Source organism: Dasypus novemcinctus, chromosome 19 (assembly GCF_030445035.2).
Source record: "Dasypus novemcinctus isolate mDasNov1 chromosome 19, mDasNov1.1.hap2, whole genome shotgun sequence".
Classification (NCBI taxonomy): domain Eukaryota; kingdom Metazoa; phylum Chordata; class Mammalia; order Cingulata; family Dasypodidae; genus Dasypus; species Dasypus novemcinctus.
Genome location: NC_080691.1, coordinates 19,751,371 through 19,761,523, shown reverse-complemented (window position 1 = coordinate 19,761,523; position 10,153 = coordinate 19,751,371).

The following is a 10,153-nucleotide window of genomic DNA, read 5'->3' as shown; positions in this document are numbered from 1 at the left end:
ACCACAATTTTACAGTAGGACAGCAGGAAAGGGGGAGGGAAACCAATGAGGGAGCTCACTGCAGTATCCTGGCTGGGAAAATGGCAGCAGGTCCATGGAGGATGAGCCTGGAGAAAGATGGATGGAGTTAAGCTCCATGTGGAAGGAGACTTGTTGACAGACCAGATGTTGGGGTGGCGAAAGAAAGGGACAACAAATGGGGCGGTAGCTTGAGAGTGAGTGGAATCGGGGAAGGGTTTTGTTATTGTTATTTGTTTGCTTGCTTGTTTTGAAGACAGGTGTCGGGCTCCTGTGGCTGCTTGAACCAATGACCGCAACCCTGGGCACTTAAAACAGCTGAAATCATCACGTCAGTAGGGCCGCGTTCCCTTCGGAGGCTCTAGGGCAGGGGTTCCTAACAAGGGGTCCGTGAGCTTGAACTAAAATCAAAAAAGCATTACTCTGGTGGGGACATGTTGGTGCGGGTGTGATCTGTTTATTAAATAATACACAGTATAGTGTGGACTTAGTCAGGGCTCTGTGGTTTTCACCTGACTGGCAAAGGGGTCCGTGGAACCAAAAAGGTTAAGAACCCCTGCTCTAGGGAGAATCTGTTTCTTGCCTCTTCCAGCTTCTGGTGGCTACTGGAAGTCCTTGGTTGGTGGCCACATTGCTCCAATCTCTGCCTCTATCTTCACGTCGTGTGTATGCGCGTGCTCGTGTGTGTGGGTGCCCTCTCCCTCTGCTTCTCTTTTATAAAGACATTCGTAATTTCATTTAGGGTCTGCCTGGACGATGGAGGATAATCTCCCCATCTCAAGATCCTTAATTTAATCACATCTCAAAGCCTCTCTTGCCATCAAAAGTGACTTTCCAAGTCCAAGGATTGGGACCTAACATTTTGGGAGACCCTTATCAGCCTACCACAGATGGAAGATACCACAGTGTGTTTATTTGCTGTTGAGGAGGAGCTGAATAGGTTGCAGCAAGAAGAAGGAATAACCTCCAAAATGAAACCTTTGCGAATCTGAGAGGGGAAGGATTGGCTTTGATTAGGGTTAGGGCACTTCCTCTATTGTAAACGGAAGAAGAACGAGATAGGAACAGACGCAGGAAAATTTGTGGTAGAAAGAATAATGCTTGCCTCCCAAAAACATCCACACACCGATCCCTGGAACTTGTGGATGTGTTAGGTTCCATGGCAAAGGAGAATTAAGGTTGCTAACCAGGCTGAATCTGGAGGTGGAGAGATTATCCTGGATTATCCAAAAGGGCCCAAAGTAATCATAAGTGTCCTTAAAAGTGGAAGTGAGAGATAAGAAGAGGAAGGCAGAGTAATCTGACATGAAAGGACCTCGACTGGCTGTTCCTGGCTTTGAAAATGGAGGAAGGAAGTGGAGGACTTGGCCCAGTGGTTAGGGCGTCCGTCTACCACATGGGAGGTCCACGGTTCAAACCCCGGGCCTCCTTGACCCGTGTGGAGCTGGCCCATGCGCAGCGCTGATGCACGCAAGGAGCGCCCTGCCACGCAGGGGTGTCCCCCGCATAGGGGAGCCCCACACGCAAGGAGTGCGCCCCGTAAGGAGAGCCGCCCAGCGCGAAAGAAAGTGCAGCCTGCCCAGGAATGGTGCCGCACATACAGAGAGCTGACGCAGCAAGATGACACAACGAAAAGAAACACAGATTCCCATGCCGCTGACAACAACAGAAGCGGACAAAGAAGACGCAGCAAATAGACACAGAGAACAGACAACCGGGGTGGGGGGGAAGGGGAGAAAAATAAATAAATAAATAAATAAATCTTTTAAAAAAAAAAGAAAGAAAGAAAATGGAGGAAGGAGGCCTTGGGCCAAAGAATTCAGGCAGCCTCTGGAAAATGGAAAAGGCAAGAAAACGGATCCTCGCCTAGAGCCTGCTGACACTTCTTGGTCTCCTCTCTTCTAAGAGCCGAGCTGCGCTCAGGATGCAGAGACCACAGTCAGGGACTCTGTGCCGAGGCAGAGGGGGCACAGCTGAGCTCTTATGTGAGTGCAAAGTCAGATGGGGACAAATAACAAACAGAGACGGAGCCGCGTCCAGTCAAGGTGGGGCAATGCGGATGACCCCCTGTGCGCACAAGCCGAGGGATCTGCCGGGGACGCAGTGGTGAGGGCCTGGGGCTAGACTCGTGGGATTTTGCAGCTGGAGTCCAGCAGGTGGGCGGTGGCCCACATCTCTTATGTCACTGACAGGGAAGCCGGCCCTTGCTCAACACAGCGCGTTAGGCAATCCCACTATCAGCCCGCGGCTCTCCTAACTCCAACAGTTAGGGTGGGGTGCCAAAGACGTCTAAGAGCTCTTACAGCGGGCCTTGAAAGTCGGTGGCTAGCATGTATAGAAAATGGTGCATCTTTTGAAATGTGCTTCAATTCGTAGATGCAAAACAAAGTTGCAGAATCTGGAAGAATATTTGATGAAAATCAGTAAAGATATGTATATTAGTCAGGGTTCTCTAGGGAAACAGAATCAGCAAGAGACATCTGTCAATGGTATGCGATTCTCTAAGAGTCTCACGTGACCGTGGGGATGCTCACGTGACCGTGGGGATGCACAAGGCCAGGTTCCGCAGGCAGGCTGACCCAGGGGCTGCGGTGAAAGTCCAGCGAAGGTTCCTGACGAGTTCTGGAAGATGCTGGCTGTCCAAAGATGAGCTGGGAAATTCTCTCTCCATGCTGGAATCACTTCGCCTTTTAAGACACACAACTGATTGAGTTAAGCATCACTCTTGCTGATGGCAATCTCCCTGACTGATGTAATTATAACCAGCTATCTGTGATTTCCCACTGCAGTAAAGTCAATGGTGACTAAAGTCCATAAATGCCCTTGTGTTACAGTTAGCCCAGTGCTTGCTTGACCAAACAACTGGGCATAATTACCTGGTCGAGTTGACACAATAGCCTAACCATCACAACGTGACATTTTTGAAAGCGTGTTAGGGTTGATTGAAGTCTAATGAGGATATTGATGTTCCTAATTAGCAGCCTCGCTTTGAATGAGGCATAGCTGTCTTTTGAGAGGCCAGTTGACTGTGACGTTCCTTCCCGAGGGCTCATGCCATGAGGTTAATTTTGAAAAACCAGAGATGAAAATCAACCAGAAAAACCCCTTCATTTTACAGACATGGAAAGGAAACATACATACATGATCTGTTTTTATTAAGACAGTGATTTTAATTTTGTAAATGGATAATGAAACAACCTTATGCGGATTAATATGTAGCTAAAATTCAAACCTTTTCTGTCAACACTACCCTAGAGTCACAAGCTATTAACCATTTGCTAAAGGTGAGAACCTAGTAAATACAATGCCATTTTAAAATTCTAGTTTGAATAAACTTAGGATGTGTGTAAAGCAAAAAAAAAAAGACATCTAAGATATATTCAGCCATTCAAAGGAATGAAGTTCTGACACATGCTACAAGGTGGATGAACCTCGAGGACCTTATGTTGAATGCAACAAGCCAGACCCAGACACAACAGGACAAAAATTGCATGACCTCACTGATAAGCACTAAGGCCAGTGAGCAGACCATGGACTTAGAGTCTGGAAGGTGGGTACCAGGAGATGGAAGGGGAGTAGAGGTCGGTGAGCTGATGCTTAATCTGTGCAGAAGTTATAATTTGGTTTATTTTAACAGTTTAGAAATGGATGGAGGTGACGTGGCACAGCAGCATAAGTGTAATTAACAGTGCTGAAGTGTGGGTGTGAACGTGGTCGAAAAGGACAAATTTTGGCCCATCCATGAGGCTAGAAGGAAAGCAAGAGGATAAAATGGGCAACTGTATAACTCAGTGCTTCTGGGATGACTGAGGAGTCTAGCAAAGAATACAAATACACTGAAGGCAGGGTGAAGGAAAAAGAGGTGTACTATGTGGGCACTTTGGGACTTGGAATTGTTCTGAATGACATTGCAAAGACAGATATGGGATTTTTTTTTTTTAAGATTTATTTATTTTATTTAATTCCCCCCCTCCCCCGGTTGTCTGTTCTCTGTGTCTATTTGCTGCGTCTTGTTTCTTTGTCCGCTTCTGTTATCTTTCAGCGGCACGGGAAGTGTGGGCGGCGCCATTCCTGGGCAGGCTGCGTTTTCTTTCGCGCTGGGCGGCTCTCCTTGCGGGGTGCACTCCCTGCGTGTGGGGCTCCCCTACGCGGGGGACACCCCTGCGTGGGGCGGCACTCCTTGCGCGCATCAGCACTGCGCATGGGCCAGCTCCACACGGGTCGAGGCCCAGGGTTTGAACCACGGACCTCCTATGTGGTAGACGGACGCCCTATCCACTGGGCCAAGTCCGTTTCCCGATACGGAATATTATATATCCTGCCATAACCTACAGAATGGAGTGGGAGAGGGTATAAACTACAATATAGACTATAACCCATGCTGAATGAAAATGCTCCAAAATGCATTCATCAATTGCAATGAATGTACCACACTAATGAAAGTTGTTAATGTGGGGAAAGTGGGAGGTGTGGGGAGTGGGGCATATGGGAATCCCCTAAGTTTTTTTTATGTAATCTATGTATCTTTTAAAAATAAATAAAAAATAATTTTAAAAAAGAATACAAATATAAGAATGTTCTTTCAGAATCTATAACAAAGGTATGTCACTAGTATAGGGTGTTGAGAGTGGGGTGATATATGGGCTAAAATGCACCTAAAACATGGGATATGAATGTGTTCATATTGTCATAGATACGTTTTCTCAAAAGATAGAGACCCACATAGTAGCTAACAAAATATTAAGCTTCCATCCTGGGGAAGCCCTGCTACTTTCTCAAATAAAATGGAAAGTCTCTGAAATATATAAGCCATGCCTAATAAAGGAAAAAGGCCAATATGCCAAGCCCTTGATCTTCATGCTTGTATGTATGAACCTTATTCCTTAAAAATGAAACTTAGCCTAATTAGAAACTAATGCCTAAAAATTACCTCCTGAAAGCCTCCTTGTTACTCAAATGTCACCTCTCTCTAAGCCAAACTCAGTAAATAAATTCACTACCTTACCCCACCCCCATCCCTGATATGGGACATGAGTCCAAGGGATGAGCCTCCCTGGGCACCAAGGCATTATGACCAAGCACCAACAAGGGATGCATGTGGAAACAGAACTTGACGAAAAGGGGAAACATTAAATAAAAAAGAGTTTTTATGGCTAAGAGATTTCAAAGTGAGCTGGGAGGTCATTCCAGAGGTTACACTTATAGAGGTCTCAGGCAGATTTCACACACTACCACAGTAAACAAAACCTCAAACAAAAGTGCTCCCAAGGGCTCTAGCGACATCTGCACACCAGAGGCAAGGCACACAGCCTCATGAAATCAGTACCCCTTCAGTTGGTCCTATTTGGGATTATATGATAATCTGTTTGCCCAATATAACATAATTATACTCATTTATAATTCCCCTAATTAAAATTCTTCTGATCCTTTTATTTGAACCTATAATTCTCAATGTATCTGATAAGTATTTTGCTTAGAGACTTAAATCTTCAATTGTTCATATGCCGTGAATTGCTCATACACCTGCTGAGCCCTAATCCCAGCAGACTTGTAACCAACTCCTACTCTCCAGTTCTTTGGGCTTGCCCTGGACAACGAATAAAACCATGATGATGGACAAGTCCCATCCCAAAAAACAAGGAGTATCTACCAACTGAAAGCAAAACAGTTCCTTCCATCTGCCCCATAATTTCTAAGTCCCCTCTCAGCCTGAAACAGTCAGAGCAGACATCATCCCAAATCCCTTGAGACTGAGGGATGAACAATCATAAAGGGGGAGTGTAACCATGGACCAAAGTAGATGAGTTGTTTAGTCAGAAGCCAGGGTGGGTGGGGGATGAATGGGCGGAACACAGGGCATATTTGGGGCGGTGAGATTCTTCTGTATGATACTGCAATGATGGACATGTGACATTACGCATTTGTCAAGACCTATAGAACCGTAGAGCATAAAGTGTAAACCACAATGTAAACTCTAGACTTTGGTTAGTAGCAGTGCTTCAACACTGGTTCACCAACTGTAACAAATGTACCACACTGCTCTAAGATGCCAATAATAAGGGAAACCGTGTATGTAGGTGTGGGGGTGGGGTTATATGGGAGTTCCCTACACTTTTGGCATAATTTTTCTGTAAATGTAAATCTAGAACTTCTCTAAAAATAAACATGGTTGAACCTCAGAAACATCATGCTAAATAAAGAACTCAGACACTAAAGGGTCCATCCTGTGTGATTCTACTTGTATGGAATATTATCCAGAATAGACGAATTCATAGAGACAGCAAATATACTAGAGGTTACCAGGGGCTAGGGGGAGGGGGAATGGAGAGTTATTGCTTAAGGGGGATAGAGTTTCTGACTTGGGTGACGAAAAACTTTTAGTATTGGAAGGTGGTTATAGTGAAAGAACTTTGTAAAATAGAATACCACTGAACTGTACACTTGAAAATGGTTAAGATGGCAACTTCATCTTGTGTATATGGGATTGCAATTTTTAAAAAAATTTTTTTGTCATTTTAAAACGAAAGAAAAGAGCCATATAAGACCTGGCCCCTACCTTCTGAGTCTATCCAGGGATGAGGCTTACTTATTTTCTTACTGTTTCATACACCATGTGACCCAATATCACTAAGCAGAAGTTCAAGGAAAGGCAAAGTCCATACAAGCGAGGGGAGCACGGGGGGCTTTAGGAAGCTCGTGAGATGTGAGCTGGGCCTCAGGAGTGCAGAGAATGGAAGCATCCAGTGGCACAAGAAGAGGCATTCCCACAGGGCAGGGGGAAAGCAAGGCCAGAGGGAAATGCGTATGGGAGGTGAAGAGATTACAAGGAGACTGGGTTGGCTCCCCGGATTGGGAAGAAAGTGTATAAAGACTAAAGAGGAATTGCTTTGGGGAGACTTTAAAAAATAGTAGGGCAAGGTGTTTGGATCAGATGCAATAGCCAAGAGGAGCCATTCTAGGGGTGATGTGGGACATGAGGGCTGTGGTGAAAAACATCCTTCAGACAGCCAGGAGGACACTGGGTGGAGGGGGAGAGCCTGGGAAAGGGATATTACTTAGATGTCTGCTGAGGTCATATGAGGGTGACTCAACAAACACTTTGAACTTCTGAATTAGTAAAGTTAAAAAGAAATAGAGGGAAGCGGATGTGGCTCAAGCAATTGGGCTCCCGTCTACCATATAGGAGGTCCAGGGTTCGAAGCCCAGGGCCTCCTGGTGAGGGCAAGCTGGCCCTTGTGGTGAGCTGGCCCACGCAGAGTGCTGCCATGCAGGAGTGCTGCCCCGTGCAGGAGTGCTGGCCCATGTGGAAAGCTGACGCAGTAAGATGATGCGATGAAAAGAGACAGAGAGGTCTCAGGATCGGCTCCCCGAACCGCCTAATGAGAATACAAGCAGACACAGAAGAATACACAGCAAATGGACAGAGAGCAGGCACTGGAAGGAGGGGGGTAAATTAAAAAAAAAGAAAGAAAAGAAATAGAAGCATCTGAAAAAGAGGTTTTTTAAAAAAATCCTTTAAGTCCAACAATAATCAGGCTGTAATCTAACTATTAATTGGTTAAAAATGTATTGTGGAGGGGGTATAGCTCAGTGCCTGAGCACCTGCTTGGCATGTATGAGGTCCCGGGTTCAATACCTAGGCCTTCCTAAAAATCAAAAACAAAAACACAAAATGTATGGCATATCCATATAACAGAATATTATGCAGCATTTAGAATGATGCTATAGAAGGATAATTAATGACATGGACAGATATTCAAGGCAGAACACAGTGCACGTAACATTTCTTTGCTTAAGGAAAATCTGAGGCTTTAATTAGAGCCTACTTTTTTCCCTGTGAAGATAGTATTTTAAAAGCCTTCAACCCTGAATGCACATTTAATGGGACAAAGACCTGCCTCACCCCTCCTAGGGATATGTCATGGAGAATGACAAATGCAACCATTCAGAGACGTCAGAAAAGGCCAGTGGCATCTCCTGAAATCCAGAAATCCAGCTTAAAATCGCCTTTTGTGTTTTCTTCTTTCATGATTTGCTTTGGGTAACTCCAGAGTTGGCATGTGGCTGGCTCGAGAGCTCTCTTCCTTCGCTTTAACTGAGACAAACATGTCGAATACAAATTCTAAGGTATGGGAATTGTAAATGGTTAAAATGGCAAATCTTATATGTATTTTACCACAATATATATATTTTTTAAATCTAACATTTGGGTGATGGTGGATTTTGAGGTTCTATGGAGACATACTTTTTGCGGTCGTTCCTTTGGTCTGAGCCTAGTGGGAGCCTGGGGTCAGCTACTTGCCCCCTCCATCCCCCCTCCTCACGCCCTCCAGATACATAGAAACTCGGCTTGTTGGGAAAAGATTCCAGGGCAGCTCCCCACCACGGCCCAAAAGGCAGGAGAAGGAGATCTGCAAAGGATTTTCGAGGAGGAAGGGAGAAACCAGTGGTGTGAATATAAACCCCACGTTTGACTTTCTGAGGGTAGCAGTCGAGGCCCGGGCCTTACCCGCCCAGCATAAAACCTCCACTGCCCTGATGAGAGTACATCCGCCTGCAGCTTCAGAGAAAGCGCTCAAGGGCGAGGACCACAGTCACTTGCCGGCCAGGCCGGTGTGCTGGGTAGGTGTCGCGCATGCCCTGCGGCCCTTCCAATGAGCCTGGCGCGCAGCCTGACGCAGCACCTGGAAGGAGCTCTCGCTTGCTCAGGGCACTTCTGCATTAGCTCCCGTGTAGCTGGCGCCACAGCGTCGCTCTGAGGAGCTCCCAGGAGGGTGAAGCAAGAGAACCTGCACGCGGTGCAAAGGGGCACCTGCTGTGACCGTTCCTGGGAGCCGGAGGCCTCACTGAGGCCCCACCAGACTGTGACAGGTCATCCTGGAAAGGCGGGTGGCCCCCAGGAGAACCTAGAGTGAGCTGAGGCTGCTTCCTCATTGAGACAGACCCAGAGGTCAAGGGGAAGCAGAAAGGGTAAAATTAGAGGGAGGAGCACATTGGAGAAGAGGGAGCCTGGGGTAGGGAGGGCCCTGGGGGAAACCAACTGAAAGGGGGTTTTTGCTTTATCAAAGGGTGCCTGACAAGATAAGAGCCAAAAACATGTAAATGCAATTATAAGGGAAGCAGATGTGCCTCAAGAGATAGGGCTTCTGCCTACCATACAGGAGACCCTGGGGCCTCCTGGTGAAAAAGAAGAAGAGAAAGCGTGCCTGCACAGCAAGCCAGTGCCCGCGTGGAGAGCCGAGTGCACATGCGGTGAGCTGAGTGCCCGCAGAGCAAAGCCGAATGTCACATGGTGAGTCAGTACCCGCACAAGTGAGTCACGCAGCAAGATGATGACGCAACAAGAAAGACAAAGGGGACAGTCAAGGTGAAGTGCAGCAGAGACCAGGAACTGAGGTGGCACAGCTGACAGGGAACCTCTCTCCACATCAGAGTTCCCCAGGATCAAATCCTGGGGAATCCTAGAGGGGAAAGACCAGAAGAGAAGACAAAAAGAGAAATAGACACAGAAGATCACATAGAGAACGGACACAGACAGCAAAAACAGCAGTGCAGGGGAAGGGGAGGGGAAGGGGAAAAATCACACAATTATAAAAACCGATTCCTCCTTTTTAGGAACTTTACTTTAAAAGAGGTAGAGGGATTTCCAGAGACCTGAGAATCCCCTAGACCTAATCTTAGTTTTTGTATTTGCAAAAGGAGAGGATGGGGCTAAGTATGATCGCTAAGGTAGTTTCAATCTCAAAATGTTCTTTTCATTGTGTGCAATTAGATAAATTTGTACTTGACATTAAACTTATCTAAAGCACTTAGCACACCATCTGGTAAATTGTCAATGAATGTACCGTGTTAATTAAATCCCAAGGGCTTATCATAATCTGTGAGGCTCAATTTGATTTGGCCCCACCTACCTCTCAGGATGTGAGCTCATGTCATTCTCCCTCTTCCCCTAAATGCTCCATTCCTCTTAGCCTTCTTTTTGTTCCTGAGACACATCAAGCTCGTTCCTACCCCAGGGCCTTTGCACTTCCTGCTCCCTCTGCCCGAAATACTTTCCTCATGTTTTTTTTGGAATGCTAATATCCAGCTACCATTCAGATCTCAGCTCCTTAGAGAAGATCGCCCTCAAACTAAT